The sequence below is a fragment of the Cebus imitator genome, unplaced genomic scaffold (genome assembly GCF_001604975.1).
Source record: "Cebus imitator isolate Cc_AM_T3 unplaced genomic scaffold, Cebus_imitator-1.0 Scaffold22, whole genome shotgun sequence".
Lineage (NCBI taxonomy): Eukaryota > Metazoa > Chordata > Mammalia > Primates > Cebidae > Cebus > Cebus imitator.
The window spans coordinates 7271932-7281683 of NW_016107337.1; the positions used below are offsets into that span (position 1 = coordinate 7271932).

A 9752-nucleotide genomic window follows, 5' to 3' on the forward strand; every position below is an offset into this window, starting at 1 on the left:
TCTCCACAAAATTAGAAAAAGAAACTACCATAAAATTAATATGGATTCAAAAAAGAGCCAGTGTAGTCAAGACAATTCTAAGCTAAAAGAACAAAGCTGAAGGCATCATACTACCCAACTTCAAACTATACTACAAGGCCATGGCAACCAAAATAGCATGGTACTGGTACAGAATCAACACATAGACCAATGGAACAGAATAGAGAACTCACAAATAAGATCACACGTGTATAGCCATCTGATCTTTGGCAAACCTGACAAAAATAAGCAATGGGGAAAGGATTCCCTATTTAATAAATGGTTCCTTAATAGTTTTGTTAGTTTACACATTTGTTAAGCATCTGCTAATTGTAACTCATCAACTAAAATCTGAATGATGTGTTCCCCTCTTCAAGAACCCTACTCAGTGTGGAATTACAATTTTAATAGGATTTTAAAGAATATATATGTCTTAAGGAGGCAAAAATGAAAGGGAATGCCATTTCATCAGAGAGGACTATTTGAGTCAAAGCTTGGAATCCTGCCTTGCCATGCAATTTTGCATGCAATTATGAAATGCCTGTTAAAGATTGTGTGTAAGCTGTTAAATAATGAGCACAGGTATAAAGAAGACCAATTTACCAGACTGTGAAGTTTAGTTTTGAAAGAGAGATAGACTCTTAAATAAAGAATTGCAATGCAATGGGATAATGGTGATAATTACAGTTGAAAATGTTTAGGGATACCAACTAATTTGACCTGGGGGCTTGGTAATTAAAGTCAATGGCCCCGCATAGCTCTACTGGAGATTTGGGTGTAGAAAAGTTGGAAGGTAGGGTATGACTAGATCTTGCAAGACCTTACATGCCAGGCTGAGGAATGTGAACCTGATCTTTTAGGACTAGATAATAAGGAGCCATCAGGCTTTTAAACTGCAGCATGGTAGAATTAAATCTGGGATTTAGAAAGATAATTCTTCATGGCTACAAAATCATGTCCTTTGCAGCAACATGGATATAGTTAGAGGCCATTATCCTAATTGAATTAATAGAGAAACAGAGTAACAAATACCATGTATTTTTCACTTGTAAGTGGGAGCTGAACATTGGATGCACTTGGACATAAAGATGGGAACAATAGACATGGGGGACTACCTGGGAGGAAGAGCTGAGAAACTACCTAATAAGTACTATGCTCACTGCCTGAGTAATGGGATCAATTGCACCCCAAACCTCAACATCACAAAATATTCCCATGTAACAAAACTGCACATGTACCCCTTGAACCTAAAATAAAAGCTGAAATTTCAAAAATAAATTTAAAAAATATACCCTTTTTACAAGATAGCCCAGAATAAAGACCAACCTGAAAGTTAATTCTCTGTTAAACCCTTTCTTTCACAACCAAAACAAAAAAAAAAAAGGAAGACAATTGATGTGGGCCATATAAAATAAATTGGAGATGAAAAGCATTCAGAAAGATAAGTTATTTCAGCATTTGTAGTTGGCACTGTTGGGTATGGCATGTTTCTTTTTAAAAACCATAGTAAGATTTACAGATGGCAACTGATGTTTCCTGAAAGTTTGGGAGTATGTGAGTGATTGATGACACTGTCATTCAATCAGTAATTTTTTATTACATGAAAATACAATGGAAAACTTGAGGATTGATAAAATGTAGTTCTTGTACTAGGAATAAGCAAATAAAAAGGAGTAATACTAAGTGAATGCATGGAGTTCTTAAAGGTAGTTTCCCAAAAGGAAGAGTAGAACTGAAATAGCCCCCAGCACCTGGAGAGAAAATGGGGAAACTGCTAAGTTAAATGCTAATGCCACAACGTAATTACAAAATTCCTCCTAGTGAAGAAGGAAGACACTTTTAGAATTCCGTTTTTTATAGGTGTCTATTGTTGTCAAGACCTGTACTGGATAAATCACTTAACTTTTCTGTGCCTTAGTTTTCTTATTTCTAAAGTGAGGATAAAATTAGTAACCATAATTCATGAGGTTATTTTAAATAAATTAAATGGGCTAATATATGTAAAGCTCATGGAACAATGCTTGGAACTTAAGCATTCAACAAGTGATAGTTCTTGTAATATTATTCATGTTAGAAATAATGTCTACAACAATGCTCTCTAAATTTCCTATCTCATATCCTTAAGAACAGATGCAAATAAAAACCTGTAATATTTGAAAATGGCTAGAAATTGCTTGATTTATGAGAGCAAAATTCTTCCAAAATTCAAACTTACACAATATGATTTTACATTTACATTAGTCCCCTTTTATCGAACATTTCACTTTCTGTGGTTTCAGTTACCCAACATCAACCAAGGTTCAAAAATATTAGATGGAAAATTTCTGAAACAAACAATTCATAAATTTTGAATTGCATGCCGTTCCGAGTAGCATAATGAAATCTTGCACTGTCTCACTTTATCCCATCCAAGGCATGAATCATCCCCTTGTCCAGCAGAACCAGGCTGTGGATGATACCTGCCCGTTAGTCTCATAGTAGCCTTTCAGATGATCAGATGGATGGCAGAGGTATCTCAGTGCTTATGTTCAAGTCACTCTTATTTTACTTCATAATGGCCCAATAAAACAAGAGCAGTAATGCTGAAATATTGTCATAATTGCTCTATTTCATTATTGGTTATTGTTGTTAATCTCTTACTGTGCCTAACTTATAAATTAAATTTTTATCATTGGTATGTATGCATAGGAAGAAAAGTATCACATATATAGGGTCTGGTACTATGTGTGGTCAGGTTTTCAATAGTTATGCAGTGTCTGTATTTAACATTAACACTGATAGCTAGGCAAATCTGCCAATTGTTTAATTATATAATTCCTGGAATGCCATTTCTTATCTCCAAATTTACATAACCACACCTTGATTAAAATAAATTAATAAAATTCCATGTTGTGTACCTAAGGTGTGTTGGTAAAGCTGGAAAAGAAATTTCATGAATAAAAAAAAAATGTTACCTACAGAAAAAGAAATGCAGTGCATACACAACATTACACAAGTTAAAGTATGAGTTTAATGATTAAGATTTGTTCATTACCCTTAAATAGAAAATATATATTACCACCAGAAAAAGAAATTCAGTGCATATACAACTTTACACAAGTTAAAGGATGGTTGACAACTAAGATTTTTTCCTTACCCTTTCATGAGACACTCTTTTGTTCTGTATTCATTACATTATTAGATTTTCTAGTGAATTTCACCAATTGATTTTTTTTTAAGTAGAACTTCATCAAAGAAATTTTACAGAGGTATTTTCACAAATGAAAACTCACAATCACAAGTTTTCTAACTCTTGTGCATAAAAAAGCATTTAGAGGTAACTTTCATGATGATATTATTCTGCAACATCATATTTGAGAATATAGTCATTGTCATTCTTTGCTTGCTGTTTATTTCCTGGTGTTCTCTACAGTGGATTCCATCAATATTAATTGTTAAAATATTAACTTCCTATTTTTGCCATTGTTTTATGTACTACAGAGAAAAGCATTAAAATGCATGCTATGTTATGAGTGTAAGTTAAATGACGAGGACAGTGCCATAAATTGCATGAGAACTGAGCTATTCTTGGTCATAGGAAGGACTGGGAAATTAATACAGTCACATTTTTAGATGCAGAGCTTTTATTAATTAAAATACAATTGTTAATTCATAGTATATATTCTCCTTAGTTAACATAAAATTTAGTACAAAAAACTTTTGGGATATTAAATTGTGTTAAATATATCCTATTTCATACATGTTTGAACATAATTAATATACATTTGCTGTCATAACAAAGAATGCTAAAGTTAAAAAATTCCAGAGACTTTTTTTCCTTCTTGTTAACCTAGCAATGTTGGGCAGTAGATGAAGGAGAGACAGGACTACAGGGTATGATAAAGTTCTGTTGTCTTAGTCTTTGCAAATACTTGGTATCTCTTGCCTTCTCAAAACTTATCCATTGAGAATTATTATAAGTAATGAAATCCAAAATGTTAGGGTAAACACAGTTGAGCTCCTTTTTCTTTTCTCTGCTCTTTTGGTAGAAAATGTAGAACATGATTAATAAGGTTGGGGTTTATTACTTTATAATTTTTTTCACAATGGCATTCCAAACTAAATAATGCTTGTTTGCCTAACTTGTCCAAATTGGATCCAACACCTTTATTCAGCTGGATTTACCCCAGGTGCATATTCCAACAGGGCAGAATTCTCACAAACAGCCTTCCTTCTGATTCTTCTGCCTGTGTTCCTCCTCACAGTGTTTCTCCCATAATTCACATCTACCCTCTACCTAATTGGCTTCTCCAGGCAAAGTAGATAAGCATCTCAGTCAGAAATATATTATGAGCACTTCCCAAACATGTACTTAATCATCACAAAGCAGGGTTCATATCATGCCATATCCCCGCTCAACAACTTTCCTTGGCTTACCACTCATTGGTGATTGCAGGACTAATTCCTTGTGTGGGCATTGGAGAAGAAAAATCTGTTCTTTACATTTCTAGTCTACTTGTCACTCTGCATGGTCCCTTATATGGTCAACACCACAATCAACTTGGATTACGTACTGTTTCCAAAATATGCTACACATTTTTGTACTGCAGTGCCTTTGCTTTATGTTTCCTCATTCTGGAATTTTCTACTTCCCCTATCTTACTCCACAAATCTTCCCACACCCACATTTAAAGACAGCAGGTAATTGAGTAACACCCTTTGTTCAATGACATTTGTTATGACACCGATGAGAAAAAAAATCCATTTCTGGCCCTGGGCCACTGTCTGTGTAGAGTTAGCACATTGTCACCATGTCTGCATGGGTTTTCTCTGGGTACTTTGGTTTCATATCCCAAAGGTGTGCTCTTTAGGAGAATGGGTATGTCTACATGGTCTTAGTCTGAGTATAGGTGTGCATGAAAGCACTCTGTGATGGAGGGTGTCCTATCCAGGGCTAGTCCATGCTTTGTACTCTGAGCCACTGGGATAGGCTCCAGCCACCTGCAGCCCTGAACTGGAATAAGCAGTTTGGAAAATGAACAAATCAATTAATGTAAATTATTGCCAAATAAACATTTGTTAAGTAGATGGTCATCATACAAATACACGATAAATGCTGCAAGATGAAAGTGCTCATCCAGCTGTGAGCCACCCTTGTTTGTTTGTAATTCTTTTTTTAACTGTGTGGTGGGAGGAAGTTAGCTTTGCAAACATTTATTTCTACTTAATCACCACTATGACCATCAACACTCACTGATTCACAAAAACATGGATAACTATCTTGTTTTAGTTAATCTTTCTTAAATGTACGTGTAGCTCACATTTATTTCAGTGTTTAATATTAGAAATGTTTTGGGTCTTTATATAGAAGTTTGGTGATGTTTTGTGACCAGAAATATTCCACAGGATCTTAACTCTTTTTTGTATCAATTAGCCTATGGTAAAACTGGTTTCTTTGTACAAGATTTCACTTAAAGCTGCAGTTTCCAAGAACCTATCAGTGATGTTAGATGAGTACTTACTGTATCACTTAAGATCAAGTTCAGGTTCTACTTTATTCATAATACAAGTCAAAAGTAGTCTTCTGTTGCACTTTATCTTGAACACTACTAAGGAAGGTTTCATTCTACATTTTATGCATAAAATCTGAATATGCATGCACATCCAATACATTTTTTTAAAGTAGACACATGAATGACTTAGCAAACAAAATGTATTACAGGCTATGCATATGGTCAGGGTTCAGGATTCAGAAAATAATGTGTGGTCCTGGATCTTGCTAGAACTTATGTTTTCAACTTTTCTATTAAACACTGTTTATTGAAAATTTTGAATCAAGCTTACATTACTTTTATGACAAACTCGGTTAACAGAAGAAGCATAGGCTTTGCATAAGCAGGCAAACCCATATTTGCATTCTAGCTCTGCCAATCATTAGTTTTTCCACTTAGTGTTTTTGTGAATCTGGTTTCCCTGGGATTGTGGAATGTAATGGTGGTGGTGATAGTTGTTAGGTATTGCTTACACTGCTCATTATTCTAGAAAGAAGGGTTCCTGGGATAGGAAATATGACAGATTTTCTCTGACAGGAGGAGAAGGAACTTCCTCCTCTCTTTTGGGCTGGATATGACTTACTTTAAAAATCTCAGCTAAGAGAGGACTATGAGTGTATTCCCCCAACCATGTGAGGGTACAGCAAAAACAAGCCTTTCATTTGTAACAGTGGCTGCAATGGAAAGGGGAGCAGTTTTTAGAGCAGCCAGGCACAGGGTATTAGCTTTTGAATCTTCCAGGCTAAAGGTGTGCCTCCTCAGCAGGTGTAAGCATTTGTGTCAGTATACTTTCATGTATAATTAGTAGAAAACTGAACAAAAATGGACTTAAACATTAAATAGTTAATTAGTGGCCTGTATAACTCAAAAGACCCCAACTGAATATTTTAATTGTAGCTTAGAACTTCAGCTTTATTTTTTTGCAATATTTTTGGCTCTACATTTCTCCATGTGACAGTCATCTTCATGTAACCTAGTAGCCACAAGAGTTTCTTTCTCCTTTCATATCCAGGAGAATGATCATTCCTTTGCTTATAATAAACTAAGGTCTTAGATGTACTCTGATTGGATTACTTATGAAACAATCTTTTGCCAGTGGAACACCAAGGTCTTGACTGCGTTTGACCTTGGTTAATTGAGCAAGTTGCCCTAGTCAGAGAGAGGTGATAACTTTTATTAACTTACATCTAAGTTTTAGACCAATCAAAGCTCAAGCCAGCAGTGCAAGTGGTATTAACTTTCATTAAAAAAATTAATGTTAAATAATGGAAGGGGATAAACAGGAAAGATATGGAATGAAAACCCAATGTCTATTGCATTAGAAGTTTTTGGAGCTCCAACAGCTCCAAACACAGCTAGAAAAACACTTTTTGACATAATAAGATCTGTCTCTTCTCCACAACTGGAGTGGGAACATCAGTGCTTCCCACTGGAGAAATAGCTTTACCTAGGAAAGTGGTGATTTCATGAAGTTCACCATTTCTATGACAAGTTGTGGAGACCAAGAAGAAGAACCTGAAGGGTTTATTATAGAACACACATTAGATAACACAATGAGAAATTTCAGAAATTACATGGCTCTTTGAGAGGAGTTTATCTCCATCAGATAGAAAGTTAAAGAATTTAATAATAATAATGTATATATAAAAAAGAGGAGTGATTTTATGATATAATCACTGGATAGACAAAAGTGTAAAGGTCTCCTAAAAAGCAAAAGGAAATAATTTGTATATATGTCTACATATTATATTCCTACCTATCTTGCGCGTGTGTGTGTGTGTATACCTACACATATACATATGTATGTGCTTGCATATTGGTCTGTGTATGTGTATATACATATAATCAAGAGAAATTGATTGATACCATAGAGCAGAGAGCTAATCTATAAATAATAAGCATTTCTGAAGAGAAAATAACCAATTAAATAGAAACAAAAGTTCAGAATAGAAAAGAGGTCTATTTCTGCATTAAAATCTTAAACTTGTTGATTATGACTCGACAGTAAGAGACAAACACTAGGATATATCAAGGTGAATTTTTTCAAAGAAGCATCCTTCCTGGAAGAGAGGGGAAATATGTCAACAAAAGGATAAAATTAGGTTAACCTCTAATTTTTTACCATTGTTTATCTCCAGTTGAACAATCTCTACTGAATTTTGTGATAACTGCTAAGGTTTGTGACTGTGGGTTCACAGTCTTAGACCCAGGCAAATTGTATTAATGTACCAAGAAAAATAAAGATGCACATAGGCCAGCAAGCGTACTGCTTCTTTATTCAAAGAAAACCTGACTTTTAGATTACTCCATTTGAACAAGATATCAATGAATATCAATAATAGAGAAATGGCGTTATGAAACAGTTACTATTAAATGCTGCAGCATTTAGTGACTTCTAGATAGTTATTAGAAATATTTAAACACAAAAATAACATGTTTCACCTAATAACTAAGGATATAAAGTGTCTGGTTATAGAAAAACTGAGAAAGTAAAAAAGGTGGTAAGTCCCTCCCATCCCTCCCTGATATTAGAATAATTAATGTATATGTATACCAATTAGAGTGGTAGAGAATGTAATTTTAATAATTGTTTGAAAACACTTTTAAAAGAATTATAGTCTTTCAAATTACAATAGGAAAAGGAAAATAAAATGTAGTCACTTCCATACCAAAATTAAGGAAAAGGAACAAAAAGAAATAGAATTTATATCTGACAATAAATGTAAACAATCTTTAACTCTGAAATACCTGGTTTTTCACACACAAACACAAATATGCACACACTGTATGCACTATATGAGACACACATACACACACTCACACTGTATGAACTATATGAGATACAAACACACTCACACTGTATGCACTATATAAGAGAAACATACACATATACACACTCACTCACACTGTATGCACTATATAAGAGATAAACCTAAAGTAAAATATTGAAAGTTTTAAAAATTTCTTATATAAAAATATCAACTGGTCATTAAAAGACAAAGAGCATATAAGAAAGTGGATAAGAACAGACTATTCATAGAAAAGAAGATGCAAATTATTAATTAACACAAAATAATGTTCATCTTCAAGTAGTTACAAAAATGCAAATTTAAGCTATAATGAGGCATAATTTTTCAGTTCTCAAGATTCATAAAAATGATAAAGACTGATGAAATCTGATGCGGATAAAAATGTAACAGAATGGGCTTCTTTATTTGATGGTAGAAGCACAAATTATTTTTAAAATACTTATATCATTTTATTGAGTAAATCTCACTTTCAGGAACTAAGTCTACAGAAATGCAAGCATTAATATAAGATGAAATAATAAACACATACACACAAATATAGACACAAAGATGTCTGTTATAGAATTGTTGGTAGGAGCAAATATTTGATGAGTCATCAATAAGAGAAGCATTGAATAATTTGTGGAATACACTTAATGTGGAATATTATGCAATTATAAAAAATTGTTCTATTATATGTGACCTAGAATGATGGTCATGATATAAAACAAAGTGAGAATGATACAAAAGTTTAAGTGTAATGTGTACATTGTGATCCTGTTCTTTAAAATGAAAAAGGAAAATACCCTCATAAAACCCTATATAAGCATGTGTATTTGTGTGCTTTCTATGCCTGCAGACCTAACATGCATAGGCATAGGCTACTGAGCTGAAAGTACAGAGGTCCCATATATTCTTTGTCCCCACAGACAAATTCCCCCACTATCAACGGCTGCTCCCATAGTGGTACACTTGTTATAATCATTGATTGTACATATCATTGTCACCCAAAGTCCATAGTTTAGACTCAGATTCACTCTTGGTGTTGTACACTCTTGGGTTTTGACAGATGTCTTCCATCCAAATTATATTACACAATAGTTTCACTGCCCTAAAAACTTCACTATTCATTCTTTGTTCCTCTCCTATTCATCCCTTTGCTCCTTCTTTTTTTTTTTTATTTTCAAAATTTTTTATTTTTAATTTTTGTGGGTACATTAGAGGTGTATATAATTATGAGGTACACGATATGTTTTGATTTTTATTTTTTTTCCCATTTATTTATTTTATTGTATTTTAGGTATTGGGGTACATGTGAAGAACATGCAAAATTGTTGCATAGGAACACACGTGGCAGTGTGATTTGCTGCCTTCCTCCCCATCACCTACATCTGGCATTTCTCCCCCTGCTATC

The 9752-nt window shown here is 33.9% G+C and overlaps 1 protein-coding gene and 1 long non-coding RNA gene across 2 annotated transcripts in view; one reads left to right on the forward strand and one right to left on the reverse strand.

The window, feature by feature from the left end:
- The window catches only part of IL7 (interleukin 7), a 71550-nt gene that overhangs the window by 31147 nt on the left and 30651 nt on the right, over positions 1 to 9752 (forward strand). The window lies entirely within an intron of this gene.
- On the reverse strand, positions 1596 to 3410 carry LOC119470100. The gene is made up of 2 exons (XR_005198975.1): positions 2478 to 3410; positions 1596 to 1769 (listed from the first exon to the last, which is right to left on the reverse strand). It is a non-coding gene; the product is annotated as an uncharacterized LOC119470100 (long non-coding RNA).